The sequence below is a fragment of the Leiobunum rupestre genome, chromosome 2 (genome assembly GCF_980474605.1).
Source record: "Leiobunum rupestre chromosome 2, qqLeiRupe1.1.hap1, whole genome shotgun sequence".
Taxonomy (NCBI): Eukaryota; Metazoa; Arthropoda; class Arachnida; order Opiliones; family Sclerosomatidae; genus Leiobunum; species Leiobunum rupestre.
The window spans coordinates 58,125,180-58,140,757 of NC_143385.1; positions in this window are offsets into that span (position 1 = coordinate 58,125,180).

Sequence of the window (15,578 nt, forward strand, 5' to 3'; positions counted from 1 at the left end):
ATCGATGGCTTACAATTTTCACGTGACATTTTCCATCGATGGCTTATACTTTCTCACGTGAATTTTTCCTTTGATGGCTTATACTTTCTCACGTTAAATTTTCCTTTGATGGCTCTATACAGGATGAAATTTTCAGGGTATATTTTTTGGAAAGTGAACTATTAAATTTGTAAATTTCAGAAACATCGGAAAATATTTCGTTGTTTTCTAAAGAAATATTTTATAGACAATATGTTTCAATGAGAAAGTTGTAGAGCGTACTCTAAAGGTCAATTGTCAGTTAGATATTACGTCATGCACAAAAATAAGTTGGTACTAACTAAAATAGCTTTTGCTGAGCCATTTCTAGATTATGTTATAAGAATAACATTATTCAGTGTACTAAAGAATAAGTTTTCTATTTTAGTTGTTTGGAGGGTGCTAGTATCTGATGAATGCTCTTTATGAACCACAATAAAATAACCTATGAAGTGATGTCAATTGTCACTGGGGATTTCCTCATCACCATCAAGATAAATTTAGGCTAATTTTGTCCTAGTGGACCGTTTTTTCTTTCACTTCGTCTTAATGGCCTGAACTACTTGACCTTCTAACAAAATGAGGTGGCGAACAAGTTGGTAGAACTTATCTTCATCGATGTTTGACGAGATTGGTTCCAGCACGACGGTGCTCCACAACATCAACAGCGTGATGTTGTGGAATATCTCAACGCGGAGTTCCCCTAGCGATGGATTTCCCGAAATAGTACTGTTCCTTGGCGTGCATGATCACCATACTTAAGCCCGCTCGACTTCTTCCTGGAAAGAGTTGCATCTCGGATCACGTATATTGAACGTCTGTCACCCCTGTTAACGACTTGTGGCAGTGAATCAACGAAGCTTCCCGTCTCGCGACTCCTGATATGATTTAGAGGTCATTTAGCCATATGGTTGAGCCAAACCTGTAATTATTTAATTTGACCTTTTAACTCTTTTGAACTTTATTTCTTTAAAATCTTTGGTTTAATATCAATAAAGCACAATATCACTATGATTTTTTCGTGGACAAATAGCATATACTCATGTGTCTACTGTCTAGTAGGTCTTAAATGTATAACTGTTTGCTTGAATAATAACCCTTCCACCTTGGAGCAACAAACACAAGGAGAACGCAGCTAGCCTTTAAACACGCTAACGAAGGGTTGTGTACGAATTTCATTGGACGAGCGTCACGAGCCTTTACGCTGAACGTTTTACGGGCGGGGGGAAGACAATTTCTGAATTTTCCCCTACCGACGGCAGCAGGCGCTAAAGCGTCAAGCCAATGAAAAACGTACGCGAGAAAATCCACGACTTTTGACGGGTTGCGTTCTCCTTGTGTGGGGTGCTGTGTTTGTTGCTCCCAGCTTTCATTGGCACACTGAATAGTGTTATGCTCATAACTTAATTGAAATTTATGAAATAAAAGTAGGAATGGCTTAAAACAGCAAATATTAAACTACGGTCTTTAATTTTCATGAAAAATATTGGTTTTGTAAACTTGAAACTTACTAAAATATCTTTTAATTTTCAGTTAATCCATCTATAAAATTTCAAAATGCAAAGAATAATAAATCTGATCCGTTTTCTTTTCTTATCGCTAAGGGACTGCCCACCAGACCGCCTGGCTTAAGCTGCTTCCCCCAAACCTCTTAAACACTCTTACGCCAAAAGCTACTTTAGGTAGTACCAACCGGTCCTGGCTCATGACGTAATATCTATGTGAAAACTCACGTTTTTCTATGGAACAAATATATTTTTAGGTTCGAGAGTACACTCTTCAACTTACTCATCTAAACATTTTGTCTGTAGAAAACTAACTTTTAGAAAACTACGAAATATTTCCCGATTTTTCTGAAATTTACAAATTAAAAAGATCCCTTGCCATTAAATATAGAACTCTAGATTAAATAGTTTTTGAGAAAAATTTATGTATAATAATTATGCGATATATCAATTATACTTAAAAATGATTATGGGTAATGAAATTATAACTTATCCAAATCTTTATCTACGATCGTGAAATTAGTAGCGAAAGCGGGAGACTGAGAGAAAACGGCGAAGAAGAAGTAGTTAAAAATAAACTTTCGTCGTCATCCATCATTGGTGAGAAACTTTGAAGGACTCTTTTTCACCGTCCTAACCTTCCCTAAATCTTCCACCTGTCACAGACAGCGAACCGGGGGGGGGAGGGGGGTTGACGTCGCGCGCATTCTCATTTGTCAATCGGCACTCCGAGGAAAGCTCCCATTTGCCGCCTTCGACGTCGCTGACCACCGACGTTGTGCCACGTTTTATCTCGGACAGAGACGCCACGGAGAGTTTCAGTAGAGTGGGCGATTGTTCCGAGGATTTGGACCAAACATTGTCACGTGCAGAGAGGAGAGAACGCGGGGAGAAGTGGATTGGAGCTACTCATCATTTCGGCTCTATTCCGATTTAGTCTGCTGAGAGTGGTACTTCTTCGGCAAACAGACGTTGTCCCTGAGATCATTGCAAGATGGACTTATTTATACGATAAGTGCTTCCGCTCTAATGATTGAATCTGCGAAAGTGTGGAACTTGGGAAGATACCATAGGGCTTCGAGTCACTTGCATCCGAATTCATTCTAATTTCAATTTCGAGATAGATCCTGCGAATTTATTGTTAAACAAGTTTGAACTACTTGTAGACTCGAAATATTTTGTTAGTGGTGTAGCTAATGTTTTCTGGGCTCGTCCACCTAGTTTTGGGAGCCCCTTTTTTATCAAAGGGACTATTTTTAATAGAATCTTTTGAGGGGCCTTAGTTCTTCGATACCTTTAGTGATTCCTAAAAAAATCGGTGAGCTTCATTAACTGCTTAGTAGAAGGCGTTGTTTTAGCGGCACTGCTTTTAACTAAATCCCACTACTCAGCAAAAACACCGCTAGTCTTTACTCTAACTCATATAGACAATTCAAACGCATTAATTTATATAGATCTAATCGATAGTCCTAGGGTAACCATTTTTTCCGATTTTAACGGTCGAGATTCCTATATTTATACTACTTATTTTTTATTGTAATATATTTTTGATATATACATTTTGAAGGTCAGAATCATCATTTTTATACTACTTATTTTTATAATATATTTTTGACATAATAATTTTGAAGGTCTAGATTTCCATGTTCATACTACTTATTTTGTATTATAATGATTAAGTATATTTTGACATAATAATTTTGAAGGTCAAGATTGACAATTTTATACTACTTATTTTTATTATAATATATTTTTGACATAATCAATTAGGAAGGTCAAGATCATTTTGAAGTTCAAGATTTCCATATTTATAATAATTATTTCTTATTATAATATTGAAGTATATTTTTGAGGAAATTATTTTGAAGGTCGAGATGGCCATTTACACCCATTTACCACCCTGCGTTAGTCTTTCATTCATTTTCTTTGAAACAGGGTTTCCACGGCAACTTTGGTCTCACAGCCCCAAGGATTTGTCCGGTAAAATATTTTCTATGAGATATATTTCTTAGAGGCTTTAATTGTGAAACTAAAATGTAGCTTTAGAATTAGCACTCGTAATACTTTCTTTAGAATGAATTTAGAAACCCTTTAGAATTATTTATATGTTGGTTTTTCTGTAGAAGAATCCAAAGAAAATACTGCTCCATTAAGTCTCTCTGCCGTGCAAGGCACAAAAGCATTAACGACCAAATTTTCGATTTAGAGATTTTGGTTTTATTTCTCCTTATTTTATAAGTTAAATTCAATTTTGAACTAATTTTCGAATTTAAAATTTTTGTTCTTAGATAAATGACTTGTTGCAAAACACATTATTTTAGGTTTTTGCATTATTTTCAAACCAAAAACGCATTAATGTGTTTATTTTCTTTAAAAGGCAAATCAAAACGCATTTTTTTCGCGTTTTAAGACATGGTTTTAATGATATTTCTGAAATATCGTTTGGCCTGTAAATTGTTTAGTACCAGAATATAATTTGAGTAGAAAAATCCAAGTCTACTATATAAACTTGAAAGAAGTAAAGGCCTTTTCACACGAGTCAACTTTTTGATACAACTAGATGAGTCAACTAGTTGGTTCGTGTGAATAAAAGTTCGATGAGTTGATCCACCAAAAAAGTACGCGAGAAAAAAATGGATCAATGATCCATTTTTGCTGACTCAGCATTTTTATTTGAAAAGTTGGCCCGTGTGAAAAGGTCTTAAGTTGGGGTATCTTAAGGCAAAGAAAGTTTGAATTTCGCGGGTTTTCTCCATATTTTGGTTTTGGTCGTTAATGCTTTTGTGCTTTGCACGGCAGGTCTATCTACAGTATTCTGTAAAAACTTTATTGAAACGTTTGCACGAGGAATTTATTAAAATTTCTATAGCAATTCTAAAGATTCCTTTAGATTTCTTATAAGTCTTAAACGGGCTCAATAGTTTTTATAGTATTCTAAAAATATTTCTAAAGAAAGTCAGTCTATGAGGTAACTTTAGTTAATTCCTAACAAGGGGCTCAAACTATGTACCCCCTTGAGGCAGGGTTAGCAAAAACCCGGCAAAAATCTGTTTTGGCCGGGTTTTTGTGGGAAAACTGGTAAAAACCGGAAAAAAACTCTTTTCATGCTAAATTAATCATTGATATATCTATTAAGTGACTAATTTGGTCATTGAAAATGGAAGAGATGAAAAAAGGCCAGAAGAAAAGTGAATAGAATATAAGAATATATTGCTTTTATTATTTATTTTTTATTGAATTTTGCCACTAGAGGTGAAAAAAACCATGGAAGTACGATTTTCCAGACGGTTTTTAACAAGAAAAAAAACCGCGGAAAAATCTAATTTTTTCCACCCGGCTTTTTCCTAGAAAAAACCGCGGTTTTTTCCACCCTTGGTAAAATTGTGCCAACTCTGCCTTGAGGTCTAAAAGTCCCCCATTAGAACTTCATTACGTAAGCAGGAGATCCATTTCAAAGGGTTTGAACCCTTAAAATCTTACCAATAAATACTTCTTTATACCAAGAGGTTAATAGGTATTCTTAAGAGTGTAGTTATTCTAAAGCAAATACCTCTACCAAAATGGCCTATCATTAAGGTTGTATTCTTTAGAGTTTGTCAATTTAAAAACGTTTTTACACGAGCCAACATTTTGGCAAAACATTAATGATCAATACGAATCGCAAACCGTGTAACTCCGTGTGAATGTAAAAATATTTCCACAACGTGTCGGCTACGCAACCGCTAAGCTCCAAATATTTAAATCTAATTATTTTAATATTAAGTACTTTTATAACCAGAATTTGAAAATAATGCTCACCAACAAAGTTGGGAAAAATGTTGGCTAGTGTGAATACGCCTTAGAATGTTTCTTATGAATATTCTAAATTTTAATTAGACTTTTTCCGTGCGTTAATTTGTTTAAACAAATTACCCACAATGCAGAAAACGATTTAAATACGCAAAGGTTATTAAAGCAAGTAGGTAGACTAACGCGTTTAACGGAAATTCGTAGCCGACGTTTAACTATAACTATAACTAATTAGTGTCCTCCTTCGAAGATTTATACCCCCCAGCTTGGAAATCAGCGAGACCGAAACAGCGACATCTATCGGTGAGAGTGACGTCTCAATCCCCGAAAGCTAGTGGCGGCACGCGGCATAAATTAAGCCTAATTTTATGCCTAGATTACGTCGTCGGCACCAGCGCCATCTCTCCGTGCACGCGCTAATTCTCGGCGATTCGAGAGGCGCCAACGCTTCTTGGAGATAATATGAATTTCGAACGCGGTTCTAGCTGTCTATCGCTTGAAATACGAGTGGTATTATTAACTCAGCTTTGTCACTTTGACATAGCGATAAACTAGGTGACTATATCTCTTCCCCCTACACTAAAGGGAACAGTTAATGTATTAATTCGATTATAACTTAATAAACCTAGCTGAGCTTCTCAGCCAGTAATATAATAAAGCGAATATTATCGTATAAATTACTTGTTACGCGTATAAGCGGGATTAATTGTCAAAATGTAACTTACAAATTTGCACACCTACCGAAGCAAACCGTCACATCAATTTTTTAAACAATTTATTACAACTAGACTCTTCAGTTAACATAGAACGGCCAAAGTAAGAAGTTCGTAAATTCCTAGATATTTCGTCGGCTTAGGGCCCGTTGCAAAAGTCATTCTGAAAAACCTAGCCGATTGGCTAGCGATCGCGGATCGGCTAGGCTGGTTGGCGGATTCCCAAAAAACGCGTTGCAAAAGTCGCCGATGTGTGATCTAGCCAAACGAGATCCTAGCAAACTCGTCTGCTTTTTATTTTTTACCGCGCGCATTGTTTAACCAATCAGAAGATGCTATTTACGCGGGGAAATAGTACGTTTTTAAGCAGACGGCAATACCCCAATTTTAAGTGTAGATTGTTTGGTTCTATTATAAATATAACTTTAAAAGTTTAAAGTCAAAAGTAAAAGTTAAATTACAAAACGTTATTCGCGTTTCAGTATGTACTTTTGCATCGATTAATTATATTTAAATTACCCTATTTCAAAATAAACATTGCTTTTACAACTGTTTATAATTTCATTATACTGATAATGAAACTGAAATTGAAGAAGATTGCAAAGTTTTGGGCACACTTGTTAACTTTTGTGGTAATTTATAAAACGTAAAATACCCAATAAAAGCGTTACTTCAATGTTTTCCTTGTTTAAATCTTAAAAAAGTCATATTTAAATAAAGAGAATTACGGTAAATTTTTGCAAAATGGCAAGGATTTTTTAGGAGGGGGAAAACGCTGTTGTCCGGGGTCAAAAACGCGTCAAATTTTATATTTAATCAGAATAGTTATTTGCACCAATTAAACAGTAAATTTCTAATGTAGCTAAATGCAAATTTGTTCATGAACTCTTTTGGGTCAAATAATTCAGATGAAGTACCTGGGAAAACGCCTTTACTAAAATGACGGTTAGCTTGGCGTTGTCAATACACGCGTTCGAAAGATCTCAGACAATACATATTATCAATAAGCCATAATATACGCAACAAATACCCTTCTCTTATTCTAAGCTATCGAGTTTATTATAAGAAAAAAGACATAACTGAGTTGCAGAATACAACGGTGGCCGACCGCGCAATACGTCATGCTCAAGATCTGGCAGGGGCGTAGGAGCGTTCTAGAAGTTGGTGGGGGCAAAGAGAAACGAAAAGGGGTCTACAGAATGCTTTTGATTTTTAAATGGCGTGTAGCTTCTCCGAGTGCATGTGTACTTTTTACTACTATGTAAATTGGTGGGAAAAGACTGAAATTTAAACACAGTGTGGTTCTATAAGCTTAATATGAGTTTAAAATAAGCATTTGAGCCTTTTGAAGATTTCAACAGACCAAAAAGTTGGAGGGGGAAATAACATTAGTTGCCCCTCCCAGCAAACTTCTAGGGAGGGGCATTGCCCCCCTTGCCCCCCCCCCTGGTTCCTACGCCCCTGAGATCTGGCCTAAGCTCAGTCCACAATTGAATAAATACGGGTTTCGGAAGACGATAATTTTGTAAAAATTCCTTCTCAGACAGCTCTAATGAATTTGGACGTTCATGCCGTAGTCTTTCGCGCCTTAAATCAGGTTCTGCAGCTTCATTACAGCGATTATTCAATTCATTTAAATCAAGCAACGCGATAAATTCAGCGTAGGAGCAGTCGCCAATCGGCTTGGAATAATTCTCGCTAGCCAAATTGAAAATATACTTTTGCAACGCGTTTTTCGGCTAGGATCGCCAACTGGCCAGACACGCCCCATTTAGCTAGAATCGTGACGGAGAATCCTAGCCGAACGAACTTTTGCAACGGGCCCTTAGTAGACGAAAGTCCAGTAGCTTATGAACTCCCGCAGTGGCCACTAATGAAATGGCAAATTTAAAAATACATACACAATTCTAAGTAGCTTATGTTTAGGGCATTACAAAACCATTTGCAAACAGTTCTTATTTTTCAAAACGTGTATGTGAGTTTTATTTAAAATTAAATTTGCAATATTTAAAAAAAAAACATGTTGGAAACCTTATTAAAACTATCATATTTAAAAATGTCCAAGGATATCAAATTGGAAAATACAAAAAAATGTTCAGAGTCGAAAATTTATTATCAGACTCAAACTTTTTGTAAGTTGATCAGTTTCGAAAATTTCTAAAATATGATCAGACTCAAAACGTTTTGTAAATTGATCAGTTCCGAAAATTTCTACAAATTATCAGACTCAAAACTTTTTGAAAATGATCAGCTTCGCAAATTTCTACAAAATTATCAGCTTCTATGTTAATTTAAAATTAATCATTGCTTCCAATAGACTTCCTGCTTTAACAATAAGCTCCTTCCCCTTAAAAATATCAAATCAGCTCTGAATCTCATTGGTTCCTTAAAAAGATTGATGAAATACAAGCCAATGAAGTTTTTCCTAGTCCAGGATCTCAAAATAGTCATTCTATCTAACTCCAAACAAAAACCTTATTGATTAAATAAAATAAATATTCAAAACATTTGTATAAAAACATTTATATAAAATGTATTCAATAGCAGTGACCGGTAATTTTTTTATCTTTTCAGATTTTTTAGAAAATGGGTCATAAATTCTTCTTTAAAACTGACCCTTAATGATAAAACTTTAATATGAATTTACGTATTATCATAATCAATATGTTTGGTCGAACTTCTTTTGTTATGAAGGACTTACTTTAAAAAATTAAAATAATGAAATATACCGTTGGAACAGTACCAGATTTACTGAAGATGGGGGCCCTAGGCACTAAGTTGGTGGGGGCCTATGTAAGGAAAGCTGAGCTTATGTCACGAGAATAATGATTTTTCAAATAATAAAGCAAAAAGCCTGATATGTCTTTATCTTAAACTGAATCAGTGAAAAATCGATTGATTTCATCAGTGGTAGGGGCCTTCTGATGGTGGGAGCCCATAGACCAGTGCGTAGTAGGTTTGTCCTTAATCCAGCACTGCATTGGGATAATTTCCAAAACAGAAAAACGCCGCTAAAAAACTGAGGCAAAGATGATGAATGCGCAAGTGGAAAGATCAATTTATGTTGAGGATCTCTTAAATTCCAAAATCACAACGGATACATTATATATTTAATAAATTCCACCTCGGCATGAAAATGGAAAATAGTGAATTTTAAGACCGCCCAAAACAGATAGCGATTGAAGGGACCGCCTTGCAAACCGCCCGGAGGGAGGAGGCATTATTAGTACTTAATTAATAACGGTGGGTTTCAACCCTTCCAAAGCAGCTGGCGTTTGAATCCAGGCAAAAGATAAAAATGACAGGCCGCCCCAAAGATACCCAAACTAAATATACTAAACAAACGGAGATTTCGGGTCTAAATTCAGTATAAAGGTTTAAAGGGGCAGAGGTAGGGGTCGTAGGTAACTAACATAGCGATATCGAAGCAAATCTAAATTTATGGGGGATATCGAGTTGGGTAACGGAGTATGGGCGCGCTCATTTCATTTTGAGCGCTTTTGAGGTGTTTTGAGATTTTAATGAGAGAAAGGTCAGTTTCGTTTCTCAAATGTCGCAATGAGTGCCAAAAAGAGAGGAGTACCATATTGGTTTCCCAAGTTTAGTTTTTGAAATGAAACGTACAAGAAAGGAGACCCGATTTGGTCTTTGAAGTAAGCTAGAAAATAGGAGTGTCGATTTCGTTTCTCAAATAACGCACAAAAGAGAGGCCCGTCGATTTCGTTTCCCAAATAACGCACAAAAGAGAGGCCCGTCGATTTCGTTTCTCAAATAACGCACAAAAGAGAGGCCCGTCGATTTCGTTTCTCAAATAACGCACAAAAGAGAGGCCCGTCGATTTCGTTTCTCAAATAACGCACAAAAGAGAGGCCCGTCGATTTCGTTTTTCAAAATGAAACGTGAACGATATGCACGTTATTTTAGTTTAATGTAGATACATGTAGGAGCACTGATTTCGTTTCTCAAATGGGCGACAGAAGAGGAAAGCGCCAATTTTGTTTCTCACATAGAGCACTGATTTCGTTTCTCAAATGAGCAACAATAAAAGGACGTTGATTTATATCTCAAATGAGACATGATAAATGAAACGCTGAACTCGATTCTCAAATTAGCGCTAAAAGAGTCAAGCGCCACGTTTGTTTCTCAAATTTAACGTAAAATATGATCGACGATTTCGTTTCTCAAATGAGACATAAAGGCACACCGATTTCGTTTTTCATATGTGCTCCAAAGGAAGGAACATCAAATTCGTTCTCAAATGAGATATGAAAGATATGAGCCACGATTTAATTTCTCAAATGAGACATGAAAGATATGAGCATGGTTTCGTTTCTCAAATGAGACATGAAAGATATGAGCACTATTTCGTTTCTCAAATGAGTCATTAAAGATATGAGCACTATTTCTTTTCTCAAATGAGTTATGAAAGATATGAGCATTATTTCGTTTCTCAAATGAGACATGAAAGAAAGACACACCGATTTCGTTTCTCAAATATGCTCCAAAAGGAAGGATCGTCAATTTCGTTTCTCAAATGAGACATGAAAGGTATGAACACTATTTCGTTTCTAAAATGAAACATGAAAGATATGAACATGGTTTCGTTTCTCTATTGAGACATTAAAGATATGAGCACTATTTCGTTTCTTAAATGAGCCATGAAAGATATGAGCACTATTTCGTTTCTCAAATGAGTTATGAAAGATATGAGCACTATTTCGTTTCTCAAATGAGTCATGAAAGAAAAGCACAGCGATTTCGTTTCTCAAATATGCTCCTAAAGGAAGGATCATCAATTTCGTTTCATATATGAGACATTAAAGATATGAGCATAATTTCGTTCCACAAATGTGCTCCAAAAGGAAGAAGCAACAATTTCGATTCTCAAATGAGACATGAGAGATATGAGCACTATTTCGTTTGAAGGGAGTTCATTAGCCGAAATGCCCATACCTGAGGGGGGGGAGGAAGTAGAAGGGTGGGAGGTAGGAGCGTCTAATATGTCGTCTGCTAATTCCCCTTTGAAGCGGCGGCGAGCGCCTAATGCTCAGACAGATTAATAGTTTTAATAATGCTTACTCGAGTTCGATAGACGCCGAGCCCGCTCTCGCGTCTCTCCGCGCACACCTCGCGAAGGACTGACTAATGACCCAATCTCTCGGCCCCTTTCTGCCCCCCCCCTCACCAAGTTCCCCAAATATTGATACACACACCCCCGATTATCGGTGAAGGGGTTGCTGTTTTGATATATTGGCCAATTTCCGATTTATCGTGTAGTCCAAATATTACGGGCTATTGCATTTTGGATTAAAGTAAAAACTTAATACGTGATAGATCTGATTAAAAACCCATTTAAAATTTATCAACATACATGGTGGGTAACAAAAAACTTGTTGAGGTTAATGGTAATAGTAAGTGTAGGGAGCTGTTGGCTAACTTGGCACGCGTGGCTTAAAGGGCTTTCCACCACCCTCCTACGCATTGTAACCCGGCCACCTGATAAAAAGATATTAAAAAGTTGTTCGATGACTTGGGCCGAAGTTAGTGCCTTGGGTATTAGCTTAGCTGATTAATAAAATCCAGCTCGTCGAACTGGCTAATTCGATACCATTCCGATACCTACAGTGACATCACATAAGTCGTTCAACAATTGCTATTGCTTTTTCGCATGCATGATGGATTGCTCTATTTCAAGGGTCATCTGTTCCGTCGTTTTCCCTTAAGGCTGATTTGAACGAGAGCGTTGACTCAAACAAAATATTATTAAGGCTGGTTTGGTTAGGGCCAAACACATCACGACGGTGATCATTGAGACCAAAACATTGTATAAAGGCTGTTTTTCGCTAGGGCAAAAAAAAGCCATTACGATGATCATTGAGGCAAAAACATTGTATTAAGGCTGGTTTTCGGTAAGAAAAAAACGCCACGACGGTGATCATTGAGGCAAAAACATTGTATTACGGCTAGTTTTCGGTAAGAAAAAAACGCCACGACGGTGATCATTGAGGCAAAAACATTGTATTACGGCTAGTTTTCGGTAAGAAAAAAACGCCACGACGGTGATCATTGAGACCAAAACATTGTATAAAGGCTGTTTTTCGCTAGGGCAAAAAAAAAGCCATTTCGATGATCATTGAGGCAAAAACATTGTATTAAGGCTGGTTTTCGGTAAGAAGAAAACGCCACGACGGTGATCATTGAGGCAAAAACATTGTATTACGGCTAGTTTTCGGTAAGAAAAAAACGCCACGACGGTGATCATTGAGACCAAAACATTGTATAAAGGCTGTTTTTCGCTAGGGCAAAAAAAGCCATTACGATGATCATTGAGGCAAAAACATTGTATTAAGGCTGGTTTTCGGTAAGAAAAAAACGCCACGACGGTGATCATTGAGGCAAAAACATTGTATTACGGCTAGTTTTCGGTAAGAAAAAAACGCCACGACGGTGATCATTGAGGCAAAAACATTGTATTACGGCTAGTTTTCGGTAAGAAAAAAACGCCACGACGGTGATCATTGAGGCAAAAACATTGTATTACGGCTAGTTTTCGGTAAGAAAAAAACGCCACGACGGTGATCATTGAAGCAAAAACATTGTATTAGGGCAAGTTTTCGGTAAGAAAAAAACGCCACGACGGTGATCATTGAGACCAAAACATTGTATAAAGGCTGTTTTTCGCTAGGGCAAAAAAAAGCCATTTCGATGATCATTGAGGCAAAAACATTGTATTAAGGCTGGTTTTCGGTAAGAAGAAAACGCCACGACGGTGATCATTGAGGCAAAAACATTGAATTACGGCTAGTTTTCGGTAAGAAAAAAACGCCACGACGGTGATCATTGAGACCAAAACATTGTATAAAGGCTGTTTTTCGCTAGGGCAAAAAAAGCCATTACGATGATCATTGAGGCAAAAACATTGTATTAAGGCTGGTTTTCGGTAAGAAAAAAACGCCACGACGGTGATCATTGAGGCAAAAACATTGTATTACGGCTAGTTTTCGGTAAGAAAAAAACGCCACGACGGTGATCATTGAGGCAAAAACATTGTATTACGGCTAGTTTTCGGTAAGAAAAAAACGCCACGACGGTGATCATTGAGGCAAAAACTTTGTATTACGGCTAGTTTTCGGTAAGAAAAAAACGCCACGACGGTGATCATTGAGACAAAAACATTGTATTACGGCTAGTTTTCGGTAAGAAAAAAACGCCACGACGGTGATCATTGAGACCAAAACATTGTATAAAGGCTGTTTTTCGCTAGGGCAAAAAAAAGCCATTTCGATGATCATTGAGGCAAAATCATTGTATTAAGGCTGGTTTTCGGTGAGAAAAAAACGCCACGACGGTGATCATTGAGGCAAAAACATTGTATTACGGCTAGTTTTCGGTAAGAAAAAAACGCCACGACGGTGATCATTGAGGCAAAAACGTTTTATTACGGCTAGTTTTCGGTAAGAAAAAAATGCCACGACGGTGATCATTGAGGCAAAAAAATTGTATTACAACTAGTTTTCGGTAAGAAAAAAACGCCACGACGGTGATCATTGAGGCAAAAACATTGTATTACGGCTAGTTTTCGGTAAGAAAAAAACGCCACGACGGTGATCATTGAGACCAAAACATTGTATAAAGGCTGTTTTTCGCTAGGGCAAAAAAAAAGCCATTTCGATGATCATTGAGGCAAAAACATTGTATTAAGGCTGGTTTTCGGTAAGAAAAAAAAAACGCAACGACGGTGATCATTGAGGCAAAAACATTGTATTACGGCTAAATTTCGGTAAGAAAAAAAAAACGCCATGACGGTGATCATTGAGGCAAAAACATTGTATTACGGCTAGTTTTCGGTAAGAAAAAAAACGCCACGATGGTGATCATTGAGGCAAAAACATTGTATTACGGCTAGTTTTCGGTAAGAAAAAAACGCCACGATGGTGATCATTGAGGCAAAAACATTGTATTACGGCTAGTTTTCGGTAAGAAAAAAACGCCACGATGGTGATCATTGAGGCAAAAACATTGTATTAAGGCTGGTTTTCGGTAAGAAAAAAACGCCACGACGGTGATCATTGAGGCAAAAACATTGTATTACGGCTAGTTTTCGGTAAGAAAAAAACGCCACGACGGTGATCATTGAGGCAAAAACATTGTATTACGGCTAGTTTTCGGTAAGAAAAAAAAACGCCACGACGGTGATCATTGAGGCAAAAACTTTGTATTACGGCTAGTTTTCGGTAAGAAAAAAACGCCACGACGGTGATCATTGAGACAAAAACATTGTATTACGGCTAGTTTTCGGTAAGACAAAAACGCCACGACGGTGATCATTGAGACCAAAACATTGTATAAAGGCTGTTTTTCGCTAGGGCAAAAAAAAAGCCATTTCGATGATCATTGAGGCAAAAACATTGTATTAAGGCTGGTTTTCGGTAAGAAAAAAACGCCACGACGGTGATCATTGAGGCAAAAACATTGTATTACGGCTAGTTTTCGGTAAGAAAAAAAACGCCACGACGGTGATCATTGAAGCAAAAACATTGTATTAGGGCAAGTTTTCGGTAAGAAAAAAACGCCACGACGGTGATCATTGAGACCAAAACATTGTATAAAGGCTGTTTTTCGCTAGGGCAAAAAAAAGCCATTTCGATGATCATTGAGGCAAAAACATTGTATTAAGGCTGGTTTTCGGTAAGAAGAAAACGCCACGACGGTGATCATTGAGGCAAAAACATTGAATTACGGCTAGTTTTCGGTAAGAAAAAAACGCCACGACGGTGATCATTGAGACCAAAACATTGTATAAAGGCTGTTTTTCGCTAGGGCAAAAAAAGCCATTACGATGATCATTGAGGCAAAAACATTGTATTAAGGCTGGTTTTCGGTAAGAAAAAAACGCCACGACGGTGATCATTGAGGCAAAAACATTGTATTACGGCTAGTTTTCGGTAAGAAAAAAACGCCACGACGGTGATCATTGAGGCAAAAACATTGTATTACGGCTAGTTTTCGGTAAGAAAAAAACGCCACGACGGTGATCATTGAGGCAAAAACTTTGTATTACGGCTAGTTTTCGGTAAGAAAAAAACGCCACGACGGTGATCATTGAGACAAAAACATTGTATTACGGCTAGTTTTCGGTAAGAAAAAAACGCCACGACGGTGATCATTGAGACCAAAACATTGTATAAAGGCTGTTTTTCGCTAGGGCAAAAAAAAGCCATTTCGATGATCATTGAGGCAAAAACATTGTATTAAGGCTGGTTTTCGGTGAGAAAAAAACGCCACGACGGTGATCATTGAGGCAAAAACATTGTATTACGGCTAGTTTTCGGTAAGAAAAAAACGCCACGACGGTGATCATTGAGGCAAAAACGTTTTATTACGGCTAGTTTTCGGTAAGAAAAAAACGCCACGACGGTGATCATTGAGGCAAAAACGTTTTATTACGGCTAGTTTTCGGTAAGAAAAAAATGCCACGACGGTGATCATTGAGGCAAAAAAATTGTATTACAACTAGTTTTCGGTAAGAAAAAAACGCCACGACGGTGATCAT